Here is a 17343-nt window from a genome sequence, read left to right as displayed (position 1 = left end):
CCTCCTCTACTTCATCCGGGGCTGCAGGACACCTGCAATACTGGAGAGCACCGGGAGGTGGCGCTGCACCCCCAGGAAAATCATACACCACACGCATTGTATATGGATATCTGCCTTTCTCCTGTCTATATATCTGTCATCTATCCAGTATTATCAGTCTTATTCCTATCTCTTTCTGTATCTATCTATCTATCTATCTATCTATCTATCTATCTATCTATCTATCTATCTATCTATCACCCTCCTATCTATCTATCTATCTATCTATCTATCTATCTCCTATCTATCTCCTATCTATCTATCACCCTCCTATCTATCTATCTCCCTATCTATCTCCTATCTATCTATCTATCTATCTATCTATCTCCTATCTATTTATTATCTATCTATCATCTATCTATCTATCTATCTATCTATCTATCTATTTATTATCTATCTATGTATCTATCTATCTATCTATTTATTATCTATCTATCTATCTATCTATCTATCTATCTATCTATCTCCTATCTATCTATCTATCTATCTATCTATCTATCTATCTATATATCTCTCTATTTATTATCTATCTATCTATTTCCTATCTATCTATCTATCCATCTATCTCCTATCTATCTATCTCCTATCTATCTATCTATCTATCTATCTATCTATCTATCTATCTATCTATCTATCTCCTATCTATCTATCTATCTATCTATCTATCTATCTCCTATCTCCTATCTATCTATCTATCTATCTATCTATCTATCTATCTCTTATCTATCTATCTATCTATCTATCTATCTATCTATCTATCTATCTCCTATCTATCTATCTATCTATCTATCTATCTATCCATCTATCTCCTATCTATCTATCTATCTCCTATCTATCTATCTATCTATCTATCTATCCATCTATCTCCTATCTATCTATCTCCTATCTATCTATCTATCTATCTATCTATCTATCTATCTATCTCCTATCTATCTATCTATCTATTTCCTATCTATCTATCTATCCATCTATCTCCTATCTATCTATCTCCTATCTATCTATCTATCCATCTATCTCCTATCTATCTATCTATCTCCTATCTATCTATCTATCTATCTATCTATCTATCTCCTATCTATCTATCTATCTATCTATCTATCTATCTATCTATCTATCTCCTATCTCCTATCTATCTATCTATCTATCTATCTATCTATCTATCTCTTATCTATCTATCTATCTATCTATCTATCTATCTATCTATCTATCTCCTATCTATCTATCTATCTATCTATCCATCTATCTCCTATCTATCTATCTCCTATCTATCTATCTATCTATCTATCTATCTATCTATCTATCTCCTATCTATCTATCTATCTATCTATCTATCTATCTATCTCCTATCTATCTATCTATCTATCTATTTCCTATCTATCTATCTATCCATCTATCTCCTATCTATCTATCTCCTATCTATCTATCTATCTATCTATCTATCTATCTATCTATCCATCTATCTCCTATCTATCTATCTCCTATCTATCTATCTATCTATCTATCTATCTATCTCCTATCTATCTATCTATCTATCTATCTATCTATCTCCTATCTATCTATCTATCTATCTATCTATCTATCTATCTATCTCCTATCTATCTATCTATCTATCTATCTATCTCCTATCTATCTATCTCCTATCTATCTATCTCCTATCTATCTATCTATCTATCTATCTATCTATCTATCTATCTATCTATCTATCTATCTCCACCTGTCAGGAAGCTTCTTCCATAAACCTGTGGTGTGTGAATAAACCTCAGAGACATGGCAGCTGTCATACTCCAGCACTTCTCCCCTTGGCGCAGGGCGGGGGGTGCAGCACATATCACATATCAGCTATAGGAGAATATAATTAGGATCTGATATCACTGGACTCTATAATAAGGCTGATCTGGTCTCCTGTGCAGTCACAGGGGCTGGTATTGTCCCCATGATGTCACTATGACCTCAGTGCATCGCTTATTACTATTATCCCATACAGGTCAGAGGGATCACTTCAAGGAAATGCAATGTGCAAGGGGCAGATGGAAGGGATGAATGATTTTTTTTTATTGCACCATTTTACCGTTTATACAAATGGCAATTTTTAATTTTTTGCAGAATTCACTATTCTGTATGAATGGCGTCACCTTTATTTTGGGGCCAGTGCGGCTACAGAAGTAAGTTTCATAACTTAAAGGGATTATTTATAATTGGAGAAAAAATAAAGCTATTTTCTAATTTTTGTAATCCTGGACCCTTTAACATACACGGGCGTCAAATACATCTTTGTAGCCAACGTTTCATCATCATCAGGTTACCGAATACAGAGTCCTATACCAGCTGTATAAATGTATGTGCAGTGAGCTCCCCCTAGAGGCGGCAGCAGGTACACAGAATGATGTCATTGATCCAATCATTAAAAAAAATTGCCACCAAACATAAAAATAAATGACAGATATGAGGTCTATATACAGGGTGGTCCGAAAGTAGGAGGACAGTATGTGTAATAGGGTTACGAAGGGGGAGATTTATTAAACATGGTGTAAAGTGACACTGGCTCAGTTGCCCCTAGCAACCAATCAGATTCCACCTTTTATTCCTCACAGACTCTATGGAAAATGAAAGGTGGAAGCTGATTGGTTGCTAGGGGCAACTGAGCCAGTTTCACTTTACACCATGTTTGATAAATCTGTCCACCTACTTTTGGCCCACCCTGTATCTATCTATATGTTGCAACGAAATTATAGAATCTGGGATTTGATCAAATCACTAAGGGATTTTATCAAATCCCAGGAAATGATGAAATGACCGCACTTTTCCATCATTCCATCATGGAATGAACTCTATCATTTCCCCCTGCGACAAAGAATTTGTTTACCGTATTGCCTCTCTGCTCCCCCAGCCTGTCCGCCTCCTCTCTGCTCCCCTGCAATGCTTCTCCTGCTCCTCCAACCTGTCCGCTCTGCTCCCCGTCCGCCTCTGCCACCTCTCTGCTCCCCGTTCCGCTCGTTTCCCCTGCTACACGCCTCCTCCCCCCCCCAGCCTGTCCGCTCCGCTCCCCGTCCACTCCCACCGCCGTATGCCTGCCGGGAGGTGTGCCACTCTGCTCCCCGCCCTGGGACATGCCTCCTGCTCCCCCGGCCTGTCTGCTCTGCTCCCTGTCCGACCCGATGCCGTATGCCTGCCGGAAGGTGTGCTGCTCTGCTCCCCGTCCGCCCCTGTCCCCATCCGCCCCACCACAATATGCCTGCCGGGGAGGTGTGCCGCTCTGCTCCCCCCGTCTGCCTCTGCCGTCATATGCCTGCTGGGAGTTCTTGTCCGCCCCCGCCGCCATACACCTGCCGGGGAGGTGTGCTGCTCTGCTCCCCCGTCCGCCTCCGCCGTAAAACATAGAACCGGGCGACTTCTCGATCGTTCATTCCATCATTTCCCTGAAAGGGGTCAGGCATTTGATCAAATCCCTAGGCAAATGATGCAATGGCGTGTTTATTCCATAATTTCCCGGGACTTGATCATATATATATATATATTGGTCTTTGTATTCTGAGACGAATCCCTCAGGATGATAACATCTCGGATGAAACTCCCAGTGAGTAACATATGTCGGGAGACGTCTGGTCTTGTCTCTTGTGACTCATTGTGAGTTTTCCTGCCCCGCAAGTTCTGTGATTCCCAGGAATACAATTATCCTGACGTTTTCACCACAGATTATTTCTGTCCTGTGAAAAACTTCACAACTCTCAGTATCTTATGTTAAAACGTGCAAAAAAAAATTTCTGGCTTCCTGTTACTCCACCCAGCTCTCCAGCATCATACTACTTGTCGTCTTACCAGAATTATTTGTAGGGTCTATTGTTTTTTTTTCTTCTTCTCCTTATGACAGTCGTGGTGCCTCAATTAACTCCTTCCTGTATCATTACTGATATTCTAGCTCCATTGAAGTCAATGGGACGGAGCTGCAGTACCACACAAAAACTGTGGGCAGAAGTGGCGCTGTGTTTCCAAGAAAGCTGCAATGTGCAATTGCTATGATTACTATTTCTTTAAATAAAATTGATGGATTTCTTTTTCCTACAGCCAACACAAGCAAACCTGGACTGACAATCTGTGGTGTCTGTCAGTTACCAGACAGGTCTCTGTAAGTCACTGGAGAAGAGCCGATCTCATGTAAGAAGGCAAGTAAATAGGCCCAAAGTGAAGATAAAGGGACATAAATATGCCAGGGATATAAGGCAGAGTGGAGAGATCCTGGACAATTTTCAAAGACAATTTTCACACCAATAAGCTACTGAAAAGAACTGCAAATTTTGCTTTCATTTCTGTATTTTCTTTTTTTCTGACTTGACTACTAACTGCATTAGTCAGACGTCATGTAGTCTTAAATCACATAGTAAGGGATCATATATATTCAAAGTTCATGTAGTTGTAGTCAGAGACCATGTAGTCATAAATCACATAAAAAGAGGCGATACATTCAGAGATCATGTAGTCGTAGTCAGGGACCATGTAGTCATAAATCACATAAAAAGGGGTCATATATTCAGAGTTCATGTAGTCGTAGTCAGGGACCATGTAGTCATAAATCACATAATAAGGGGTGATACATTCAGAGTTCATGTAGTCGTAGTCAGAGACCATGTCTTCACAAATTTGGGTTATTATAACCCTGCTCACTGAAGAGAGTTAGGACACCTGACCCACTGACAGCACCTTCAGTGTGCCTGACTCCAGTAAGCTAAACTTTGTCTCCCTCATCGGGCGGTTCCTTCCCAGTGCGGCTTCTTCCCCATGCAGCTTTTTCCCCCTGCAGCTGCCCATGCGGCCCTCTCCCCCTGCGGCTCCCTCTGTATGCGTCTTGTTCCTCATGCAGTTCTCTCCCCCTGCAGCCCCTTTCTCATGTGTCTCTTTCACTGTGCATCTCCCTCCCGCTGTGGCCCCATCCATGTGCGGCTCCCTCCCCCTGGAGCTCCCTATCCCTGTGCGGCTCCCTCCTCCTGTAGCTCCCTTGCCTGTGCGGCTCTCTCCCCATGCGGCTTCTTTCTCCTGCCACTCCCTCCTTGTGCGGCTTCCTTCTCCGCACGGCTTCCTTCCCCTGTGGCTTCTTCCCCCTGCGTCTCTCTCCCCCTGCAGTTCCCTCCTCGTACAGCTACCTCCCCTTGTGGCTTCTTCCCCCTGCAGCTCCCTCCCCATGCAGCTCTCTGCCTCTTCTTCCTCCAAGGCTTCTTCTCCCCCTGCCTCTTCTTCCTCCGTTTGGGTCCTTCTCCTGCATCTGCATCCCCCCCCCTCCCCAAGGGCACTCTGTGCTCTTACAGTGTGGCCTTACAGCACAGCAAAGCTGCTCTTGTTAGTAAGTAATAAACATTGGTAGTGCTTGAGTGCATATAAAGCACCAATTACTACCAATGTTTATTATAGTTGGCTTGGTCAATTACAAGCCTGCTATGTATAAACTGCAAAAAATAACAATAAAGTCACTTATTGCCAGGAGGTGTTGCAGGAGTAATGCCAGGACGTGTTGCAGGAGTAATGGCAGGAGCTGTTGCAGGAGTAATGGCAGGAGGTGTTGCACGAGTAATGCCAGGAGGTGTTGCACGAGTAATGCCAGGAGGTATTGCAGGAGTAATGCCAGGAGGTGTTGCAGGAGTAATGCCAGGAGGTGTTGCACGAGTAATGCCAGGAGGTGTTGCACGAGTAATGCCAGGAGTATCTTATAATGATTTTACTAATTACTATTGACAGGGCTGCTCTCTTTCAGTTGCAGCTTCAGTTGCACAGTGAAGTCAGTCCTGTGTTTAATGTGCAATGAAGTCATGACTGCAGTGGGCAGGAAAGAAAGCTAAGGGGGCAGGTACAAACAGACCAATCAGGGAGAAGCTCTCCATGATGGGAAATGTAGTTTCCTGGTCGACGCCATCTTAGATATAAGCAGGGTTTTTAAAAAAAAAAAAAAAACTTGTAACCCAGGACAGGCAGCAGCTAGAAAGATGGGGGAATACCCCTTTAAGGATGGTTAGCTTTATTATACTGAATACAACTTACATGTATTTTTTCTTCTAGCCTGGGGAATAATATCCTTGACAGCCTAAGGAACAAATTCATGGTGACCTAGGGGTTCATTTTCTTGGTAGTCTAGGGGATAACATTCTTATGATCTAGGGGTTAATATTGCTGGTGGTCTAGGGATTAATATTTGTGGTTGTCTGGGGATAATATCCCAGATAATCTAGGGGTTAATATCCCCTGCACTTGAAGATTATATAATTGCTGGTCTAGGGGTTAATGTCCCTGGTGGTTTGAGGTTAATATTCTTGCTGAGCTAGGGGATAAAACTCCTGATTGGTGTAGGAGGTAATATTTCTGGTTTCTTTGAATTACTATCCCTGGAGGTCTAGTGGATAAAATCCACAATGGTCTAGGGGTTAATATCCCTGATGGTCTAGGAGTTAATATCCCCTGGGCTAGGAGATTATATCCTTGATGGTTTAGGGGTTAATATCCTTAGTGGGATAGAAGGATAATATCCCTGGTGATCTTGGGGATAATATTCCTGGTGGTCTAGGAGTTAATATTTCTGATGGCCTGAGGTTAATAATGCTGGTGGTGAAGGGAATATGGCCCAGAGGTTAAAAGTCTAGGTGGTCTAAGGGATAATATTTCTGGTTAATATCACCATTGGCTAGGGGATTATATCCTTGATTATCTATATTCCTGATGGTTTGATGTTAATATCCTTGGAAGTCTAGGTCTTATAACCCCGGTGGTCTAGGGTCTAATAACCCTGGTGGTCTACTACCTAATATCCCTGGTGGTCTAGGGCCTAAAATCCCTGGTGGTGGTGTAGTAATTAATATCCCAGGTGGTCTAGGGCCTAATATTTCTGGTGGTCTAGGGCCTAATATTCCTGGTAGTCTAGGGTCTGATAACCCTGATGGTCTAGGGCCTAATATCCCTGGTGGTCTAGTACCTAATATCCCTGGTGGTCTAGGGCCTAATATCCCTGGTGGTCTAGGGCCTAATATCTCTGGTGGTCTAGAGCCTAATATCCCTGGTGGTCTAGTACCTAATATCCCTGGTGGTCTAGTACCTAATATCCCTGGTGGTCTAGGGCCTAATATCCCTGGTGGTCTAGGGCCTAATATCTCTGGTGGTCTAGGGCCTAATATCCCTGGTAGTCTAGGGTCTAATAACCCTGGTGGTCTAGCACCTAATATCCCTGGTGGTCTAGGGCCTAATATCCCTGGTGGTCTAGTAATTAATATCCCTGGTGGTCTAGGGTCTAATATCCCTGGTGGTCTAGGGCCTAATATCCCTGGTGGTCTAGTAATTAATATCCCTGGTGGTCTAGGGCCTAATATTCCTGGTAGTCTAGGGCCTAATGTCCCTGGTAGTCTAGGGTCTAATAACCCTGGTGGTCTAGGCAGGGCCGGCCTTTGGGGTGTGCGACCTGTGCGCTTGCACAGGGCGCATCACTCCCGGCCAGCTGGGGGGCGCTCAGGCAGAGCGCTCCCCTAGCTGTCCGCCCGGCGCCCTCCTCCAGTGCCTGTTCCTCCCGGGCTCCCCTCTGCCTTCTCATGGGCGCCGTGTACTGTCCTATCCAGGGCCGGCCTTAAGGTAATTGGCGCCCTGTGCGAAACTTTTTTTCGGCGCCCCCCCCCCCCACACACACACACACGGGTCTGCTGAGACCCCCTCAAGGTGTTATAAAGCTCCTACTCCTCCAGACAATATCCAGCACCCATCACCCCACCCTCCCAAATATTACCGCCACACCACAACCACTACCATCACTATCATATTGTTACTGACCAAATCAGTATACTAAATCCAATAAAACAAAGTACCAGACTACAAGTAACAAATATTACCACCGCATACTGACTAACACCACCACATACTGACTAATACCACTGCTGTTACTGAATAACACTACCACATACTGACTAACACCACCACTGATACTGAACAACACCACCACATACTGACTAAAACCACCGCCACTACTGAATAAAATCCTCTGTACACAGATCACTATAGAGGTAGAGCCAGCCCTACACAGCTCTGTACACCATATACATTACAGTGAAGTTATATCCAGTGACTCACAGGAGACGTCTTCTCTGATCGGAGTTCTTCCCTTTTCATCTTCTTCTCCATCTGCCCTGGGCCATCATGAGAACTTCTCCGAGCCACAAATCCACAGAATCTGCCAGACAGACATATTAGACTCCTCACTCTGGCACCATCCTCATCTCTCTACTAACTGCACATCTGTATTGGCCCCTTTACACCCTCAGTTAGTGGGTAGGCTGACTCTATGTGACCCCCTTATAGTATATCCCCCCCCCTGTGTAGCCTCCTTATAGATGGCCCCTTGTTTAGACTTCCCTATATATGGCCCTAAGTGGATCTCCATAAGAACCACCCTCTGTGTAGTCCCCTTATGGTATATGGCCCCCCTCTCTGTAGCCCTCCCTTATAAATGGCCCCCTCTTTGTAGTCTCCCTTACAAATGCCCCCCCCCCATGTTGTCCCCTCTGCCCCTCTTACAGATGGCCCCCATGTTGTCCCCTTTGCCCCTCTTACAGATTCCCCCCATGTTGTCCCCTCTGCCCCTCTTACAGATGGCCCCTCTATGTTGTACCCCTTATAAATGGCCCCGTGTTGTCCATCCCCTTATAGATGGCCCCCGTATTGTCACCCTTATAGATGGCCCCCCTGTGTTGTCCATCCCCCTTATGTTGTATCTTCTTATAGATTGCCCCCTTATAGATCGCCCCCCTTGTTGTCCCCTTTATAGATAGCCCCCTTATGTTGTCCCCCCTTATAGCTTGCCCCCTTATGTTGTCCCCTCTTATAGATTGTCCCCTTACAGATTGCCCCCCTAATGTTGTCTCCCCCCTTCTAGATACCTCCCCTATTGATTGCCCCCTTATGTTGTCTCCCCCCTTATAGATGCCTCCCCTATTGATTGCCCCCTTATGTTGTCTACCCCCTTACAGATGCCTCCCCAATAGATTTCCCCCTTGTTGTCTACCCCCTTATAGATCCCCCATATAGATTGCCCCCTTGTTGTCTACCCCTTATAAATCCCCCCTATATATTGTCCCCTTGTTGTCTCCCCCCCTTATAGATGCCTCCCCTATAGATTGCCCCCTTGTTGTCTCCCCCTTATAGATGCCTCCCTATAGATTGCCCCCTTGTTGTGTACCCCCTTATAGATTGCCCCCTTGTGTACCCCCTTATAGATTGCCCCCTTGTTGTCTCCCCCTATAGATTGCCCCCTTGTGTACCCCCTTATAGACTGCCCCCTTGTGTACCCCCTTATAGACTGCCCCCTTGTTGTCTCCCCCTATAGATTGCCCCCTTGTTGTCTCCCCCTATAGATTGCCTCCTTGTGTACCCCTTTATAGATTGCCCCCTTGTCTCCCCCTATAGATTGCCCCCTTGTGTACCCCCTTATAGATCGCCCCCCTTGTTGTCCCCTTTATAGATAGCCCCCTTATGTTGTCCCCTCTTATAGATTGTCCCCTTACAGATTGCCCCCCTAATGTTGTCTCCCCCTTATAGATACCTCCCCTATTGATTGCCCCCTTATGTTGTCTCCCCCCTTATAGATGCCTCCCCTATTGATTGCCCCCTTATGTTGTCTACCCCCTTACAGATGCCTCCCCAATAGATTTCCCCCTTGTTGTCTACCCCCTTATAGATCCCCCATATAGATTGCCCCCTTGTTGTCTACCCCCTTATAAATCCCCCCCTATATATTGCCCCCTTGTTGTCTCCCCCCCCTTATAGATGCCTCCCTATAGATTGCCCCCTTGTTGTGTACCCCCTTATAGATTGCCCCCTTGTTGTGTACCCCCTTATAGATTGCCCCCTTGTTGTGTACCCCCTTATAGATTGCCCCCTTGTGTACCCCCTTATAGACTGCCCCCTTGCTGTCTCCCCCTATAGATTGCCCCCTTGTGTACCCCCTTATAGATTGCCCCCTTGTTGTCTCCCCCTATAGATTGCCCCCTTGTGTACCCCTTTATAGATTGCCCCCTTGTGTACCCCCTTATAGACTGCCCCCTTGTTGTCTCCCCCTATAGATTGCCCCCTTTGTGTACCCCCTTATAGATTGCCCCCTTGCTGTCTCCCCCTATAGATTGCCCCCTTGTGTACCCCCTTATAGATTGACCCCTTGTGTACCCCCTTATAGATTGCCCCCTTGCTGTCTCCCCCTATAGATTGCCCCCTTGTGTACCCCCTTATAGATTGACCCCTTGCTGTCTCCCCCTATAGATTTCCACCTTGTGTACCCCCTTATAGATTGACCCCCACCCCACACACACACACACACACACACACACACAACTCACCTATTCCTCGTTCCCCCGCCGCGGCTCTCGTCTCGTCCCGGCCGATGCGCGCTCTCTGGCACCGCACACACCAGTGACTTCAGCGCACGCTGGGGCCGGTACTTCCTCCCTGTGCAGGAACTACAAGGCCGACGGCTTACGCAGAGGTCACTGATGCGTGCTCTGCTGGGGAATTCCCAGGGAGCGCGCATCAGCCGGGGGCGTACTGTCCTATCAATCTTGTGACCGCAAGCAGTCACAAGATTGATAGGACACAGTAGGCGGCGCACGTGGGGAGGGGAGGCTGGGGGAAGCCACCACAGGAGGGGGGCGCCGGGCGGCCAGCTAGAGGAGCGCTCGGGCAGAAAGACAGCTGTCTCTCTGCCTCAGCGCCCCCCCAGCTAGACGGGAGTGATGCGCCCTGTGCAAGCGCACAGGTCGCACACCCCAAAGGCCGGCCCTGGTCCTATCAATCTTGTGACCGCAAGCAGAGCAGTGCTTGCGGTCACAAGACTGATCAAACAGTACGCCTACAGCTGACGCGCTCCCTGGGGATTCCCCAGCAGAGCACGCATCAGTGACCTCAGCGTCAGCCAGCGTCCTTGTACTTCCGGCACAGGCGCACGCTGAGGTCACTGGTGTGTGCGGTGCCGGGGACATGCCCAGAGAGCGCGCATCGGCCGGGGGCGATGCAGAAGACGAGAGCCGCGGCGTGGGAGCGAGATGTTAGGTGAGTTATGTGTTTTTGTTTTTTCAATCTGCACAAAGGAGGCAGACAACATAAAGGGGCAATCTATATGGGGCAGACAACATAAAGGGGCAATCTATATGGAAGCAGACAACATAAAGGGGCAATCTATATGGGGCAGACAACATAAAGGGGCAATCTATATGGGGCAGACAACATAAAGGGGCAATCTATATGGGGCAGACAACATAAAGGGGCAATCTATATGGGGCAGACAACATAAAGGGGCAATCTATATGGGGCAGACAACATAAAGGGGCAATCTATATGGGGCAGACAACATAAAGGGGCAATCTATATGGGGCAGACAACATAAAGGGGCAATGTATATGGGGCAGACAACATAAAGGGGCAATGTATATGGGGCAGACAACATAAAGGGGCAATCTATAGGGGGGCAGACAACATAAGGGGGCAATCTATAAAGGGGAAGACAACATAAGGGGGCAATCTATAAAGGGGCAGACAACATAAAGGGGCAATCTATAAGGGGGAGACAACATAAGGGGGCAATCTATAAGGGGGGAGACAACATAAGGGGGCAATCTATAAGGGGGGAGACAACATAAGGGGGCAATCTATAAGGGGGGAGACAACATAAGGGGGCAATCTATAAGGGGGGAGACAACATAAAGGGGCAATCTATAAGGGAAGAGACAACATAAAGGGGCAATCTATAAGGGGGGAGACAACATAAGGGGGCAATCTATAAGGGGGCAGACAACAAAGGGGCAATCTATAAGGGGGAGACAACATAATGGGGCAATCTATAAGGGAGACAACATAAGGGGGATGGACAACACAGGGGGGCCATCTACAAGGGAATGGACAACACGGGTGCCATTTATAAGGGGGTCAACACGGGGGCTATCTGTAAGGGGGACTACAAAGAGGGGGCCATCTATAAGGGAGGGCTACAAAGAGGGGGCCATCTATAAGGGAGGGCTACAAAGAGGGGGCCATCTATAAGGGAGGGCTACAAAGAGGGGTACCATATACTATAGGGGGGACTACACAGAGGGGGGTTCTCAAGGAGATGCACATGGGGTCATATATAGGGAAGACTGAACAAGGGGCCATCTATAAGGAGGCTGAATAGAGGGGGGGCCATATACTAGAGGGGGATCACATAGTGTCAGCCTACTCACTAAATGAGGGTGTAAAGGGGCCGATACAGATGTGCAGTGTGTAGAGAGATGAGGATGGTGCCAGAGTGAGGAGCCTAATATATTTGTCTAGCAGATTCTGTGGATTCGTGGCACGGAGAATGGCCCAGGGCAGAAGAAGAAGAAAATTAAAGGGGAACAACTCTGATCAGAGAAGACGTCCCCTGTGAGTCACTTGATATAACTGCACTCTAATGTATATGGTGTACAGAACCTGTGTAGAGCTGTGTCCACCTCTATATGACTGGATGAGGTGATAGTGATCTATGTACAGTGGATTATTCAGTAGTGGCGGTAGTGTTAGTCAGTATGCGGTGGTATTAGTCAGTATGTGGTGGTGTTAATCAGTATGTGGTGGTAATATGGATTTAGTATACCGGATTGGGTCAGCAACAATATAGTGGTGATGGTGATGGTAGTGGTTGTGGTGTGGTGGTAATATTTCCCCCTTGTATACTAGTATTATTGGTAATATTGGTCTCAGTATACAGGATTTGGGCAGTAACAGTATAGCAGTAATATGTATGGTGATAATATTTCCTTCTTTATACTGGTATTATTGTTAATACTGGATATATATACCCCCCCCCCCCCCTAATAGCATCGCTTGTTCGAGGAGGGGGCCCAGTCATCAGCTGTTGCATTATCCACAACCAGCTGTCAGCTAGATGTATGTAAGTGCAAGTATATGTATATAGATAATGTATTTTCAATGTATAGGTGTGCATGTGTGTGTACTGGAGGTTTATATATGCATAATGTGTGTTTAAATATGTGTGACATTGTATATGTGTGTACTATATAATGTGTATGGGGGGTGTACTGTTATATAATGTGTTTGTAGTGTGTGTTCTGTTATATAATGTATTTTCAATGTGTAGGTGTGCTTGTGTGTGTACTGGATACTACTTCCCCCTCCAGCCATACACACAACTACTACATGGCTGGGAGAAGTAGTAGTTGTGTGTATGGATGGAGAGGGAAGTAGTAGTTGTGTGTATGGCTGGAGGGGGAAGTACTAGTTGTGTGTATGGCTGGAGGGGGAAGTTGTGTGTGACTGGGTGAGTAGTAGTTGTGTGTATGGCTGGGGGAGATAGTAGTATTTGTGTGCATGGCTGGGGGAGATAGTAGTAGTTGTGTGTATGGCTGGTGGGGGTAGTATTTGTGTGTATGGTTGGTGGGGGTAGTAGTTGTGTGTATGGATAGATAAGTAGTAGTTGTGTGTATGGCTGGAGGGGGTAGTAGTTGTGTGTATGGCTCGGGTGATAGGTGTTGGATGTCGTCTGGAGGAGTGGGAAGCTGTAGGAGCTTTATGTCACCTTGAGGAGGTCTCAGCAGATCCCCTGGGGGGGGGGGGGGGGCGCGAAAAAAGTTTCGCACAGGGCGCCATCTACCTTAAGGCCGGCCCTGGGTCTAGGGCCTAATAACCCTGGTGGTCTAGTACCTAATATCCCTGGTGGTCTAGGGCCTAATATCCCTGGTGGTCTAGTAATTAATATCCCTGGTCTAGGAGCTAGGTTAGTGGTCTAGGATCTAACTAGTGAATCAGTGATTTCTCCAGGAGTGCAGCATTCTGAGCACTGTCTGCCTTCTTTATAGATTTAACCATATTGGGGTCCCCTGTGCCTGTTTTCTAAACTAGGGGTAGCAGGTGCTATCCAAGTAGGCATATGCCAAGGCTGGGGCAACCGGAGCCGACCCCTTTGATCCTAAGTTCCAGCAGGTTGATTATGCTGGACCAATAAAGATGGATTGTGGGTGAGATATGTATTGGGGGGGGGGGGGGGGAAGGGGGGGTACGCCATGACTCTCACACACTGTTGACTTTCTGTAATAATCCATCATAACGTAGAAAAGAGAAATGTATTGGCCATTAGGAGCGCCCGGCCCGTCTCCTCCTGACCCCGATCTGGCAGAACGTCTTGTGCTATTGGAAAGAATAGCAAACTCTGCCTGCGAGCCCTTTAACTCTTCGTTCCCCGTTGTGCTTGGAGTGCAGGCTTTTACTGGCCTCTGGACATTTCGCTTTAAATAAAAGGTGAAAAAAAATTTTTTTTGCGTGATGTTGCATAACAGTGTAGTGAGTCACCGAGGGCTGGAGGCCAAAGAGATAGATCTGGCGGTCAAGAGCAGGGAAGTTTTACGGGAAATGTGACAGACTGCGAGCATGTGATTTGGTAATTTGGTGTTAACTCTTTCCCTTCCGTACTGGGGAGTTACTGTCTGTACTGCAACCTGTACAATATAGGAGTTAAATTGCTCAATTTTGGCTCCCTGACCCCATCATAGCAGGACTACGAGAGCTACAGAGTGACCGCAGCACATGACCACTCCCAAGGCTCGGATTATGGCCCTAGGGAGTGACGCCTTTCATGCCAGGCCCCATAGCATCGGTGCTCACTGCCTGTGGCTGCAGCAGGGACGGCCGTTACATCATTATTATCAGTCATCTGTATATGGAGGAATGCCGGGAAGGCACAGGTCACGGCCGCCTAGAAGGGTCACATGGCTAGGACAAACATTGGGGGAGATTTATCAAACATGGTGTAAAGTGAAACTGTCTCAGTTGCCCCTAGCTACCAATCAGATTCCACCTTTCATTTTCCAAAGAGTCTGTGAGGAATGAAAGGTGGAATCTGATTGGTTGCTAGGGGCAACGGAGCCCGATTCACTTTACACCATGTTGGATAAATCTCCCCCATTGTATGTACCATAGTATAGGACAAGATTCAGATTTCAAAGGGTTGATTAGTTTTCCAGAAGTAGAGAAAATATAGTTTGTTTGTTTTTTTTTTGTTTTTTTGTTAAATAAATCTGAAATAGCACCACACCTGTCTTCAGGTTATGTGTGATATTACAGCTTGACTTTATTCACTTTAAGGGTGCCTTCACACATACTGTATCGCTGTTTATTTATCGCACCGAACTCGCACGAAAGTAGCTGCGTTTTTTTGTGGTGTTGAACTCGCATGTGAAAATCATGTGAAAATCAAAATGCTCGCGTGTAAAAATTGTACCAAACACGCAGCGAGAATACACATACATTGACTTGATAGCAATCAGTATTTCTGCAGAAACTCGCAGCAGGAAAACTCCAAAAAAAAAAAAATCTCCAGTCTTCCAGTACTTATCAGCTGCTGTATGTCCTGCAGGAAGTGGTATATCCATTCCTGTCTGACAAAGTGCTCTCTGCTGCCACCTCTGTCCATGTCAGGCACTGTCCAGTGCAGGAGCAAATCCCCATAGCAAACCTCTCCTGCTCTGGACAGGTCCTGACATGGACAGAGGTGGCAGCAGAGAGCACTGTGTCAGACTGGAAAGAATACACCACTTCCTGCAGGACATACAGCGGCTGATAAGTACTTTAAGATTGGAGATTTTTTAATATAAGTAAACTACAAATTTGAAAGAATAAGATTTTCGCTGGAGTACCCCTTTAACTTGATGAGTGCTACAAGTATAACTATGTTAGTAGAGATGGGAATACCCCTTTAAATTTGAAAAAGACATTGAAATGGTCATGGATATAAGGCAGGAGTCTGCTGGGGGTGGTATAAAATACAAGGAACACGTTGTAGAGAAAATAGAGGCAAAGCAGTAATCTATTGCCTGGCTACCTGGTAAGTAAGGGTTAAGAATTTACAAGCCCTCCAATAAGCCGGGAGTAGAAGCCTCCGGACGTCACACAACAGGATCTTCCACTGGGAAGGTTTACAGGACAATTCAATCACTTTTTATGGACAATTAAAGAAATCCAGACGTATAACAAGTTCTCCTAAAGTATATTGTTTGGTTACAGGCAACAACATGGAGACAACAACGTTCACTTAGACTGGCGCCTTCTGACCCCTTTAAGTCCTTGACTCATGCTCATGTCATCCTGCTTCACCCCGGACAGGGTTACTCATCCGGCTTTCCTGGAGTTGACATCATGACTGTGTGATCACTATATGTTCCTTATCCATCTGTTCTGATTGAGGAGATCCAGGTGTGACTTGGGAAAAAAATGCAAATTAGCTCTTTCCTAAAATTCCCGGCTCCCCTCTTCAGCCAATCAATGCACTGAAGAGGGGAGCCGGGGATTTCGAAGACCTGCTACGCGGAGCAGGTACCGTATGCTCGCAGCGGGGGCGATCGGAGCGGGGGGGGGGGCGGACGATCGGAGCGGCGGTGGCGGGGGGAGGGGCGTTCAGAGTGGCGGCGGGGGTGGCAATCGGGCGGCGGGCGGCCGGACTTTCGCATGACGACTGTTTACACGGAACGATCGGCAAATTTTTTGCGAACGATGAACGACGATTTGATAACATGTTGAAAGATCAAAATGAACGATTTCTCGTTCGTCGTTTGATCGTTCGCTGCGTTTACACGTACGATTATCGTTCAAATTCGATCGTTATCCCGCAAATTCGCACGATAATCGTTACGTGTAAACGCACCTTAATGGAGCGTTTACACGGAACGATTATCGTTCAAATTTTCACAATAACGCTCGCATTTAAGCGATAATTGGCTCATGTAAACACAGCAAACGATCAAGCGGCGAGCGAAAAATCGTTCATTTTGATCTTTCAACATGTTATCAAATCGTCGTTGGTCGTTCGCTAAAAATGTGCAGATCGCTTTGTGTAAACAGACTTTCAAAGATTCACCCTGTGTGTGAGATGGGCTTAAGCGATCTTAAAAACGATCGCAATAACGATTTTTCTAACAAATTTTCTAACAATTTATTCGTCTAAACGCTGATCGTTATAAAAACCAAATTGTTGCTTCAAAATTGTTAAATGATCGATTGGGCGAATTATCGCTTCGAATGATTAACGATTTCAAAGTAATGATTTGTGTTTTTTGTAACGATCAGCGTTTAGAGAACGATATATCGTTTGGAAAAATCGTTATTGCGATCGTTTAAAGATCCCTTAAGCCCATCTCACACATAGGGTGAATTGTTGAAAGACTGACAAAAGTACACGAAGCGATCTGCGAATTTTTCGCGAACAACCAACGATGATTTCAGAACATGTTGAAAGATCACGATAAATGATTTATCGTTCTTCCCTTGTTTACG

Source organism: Dendropsophus ebraccatus, chromosome 3 (genome assembly GCF_027789765.1).
Source record: "Dendropsophus ebraccatus isolate aDenEbr1 chromosome 3, aDenEbr1.pat, whole genome shotgun sequence".
NCBI lineage: Eukaryota > Metazoa > Chordata > Amphibia > Anura > Hylidae > Dendropsophus > Dendropsophus ebraccatus.
Note: the sequence above shows the minus strand (reverse complement) of the source record.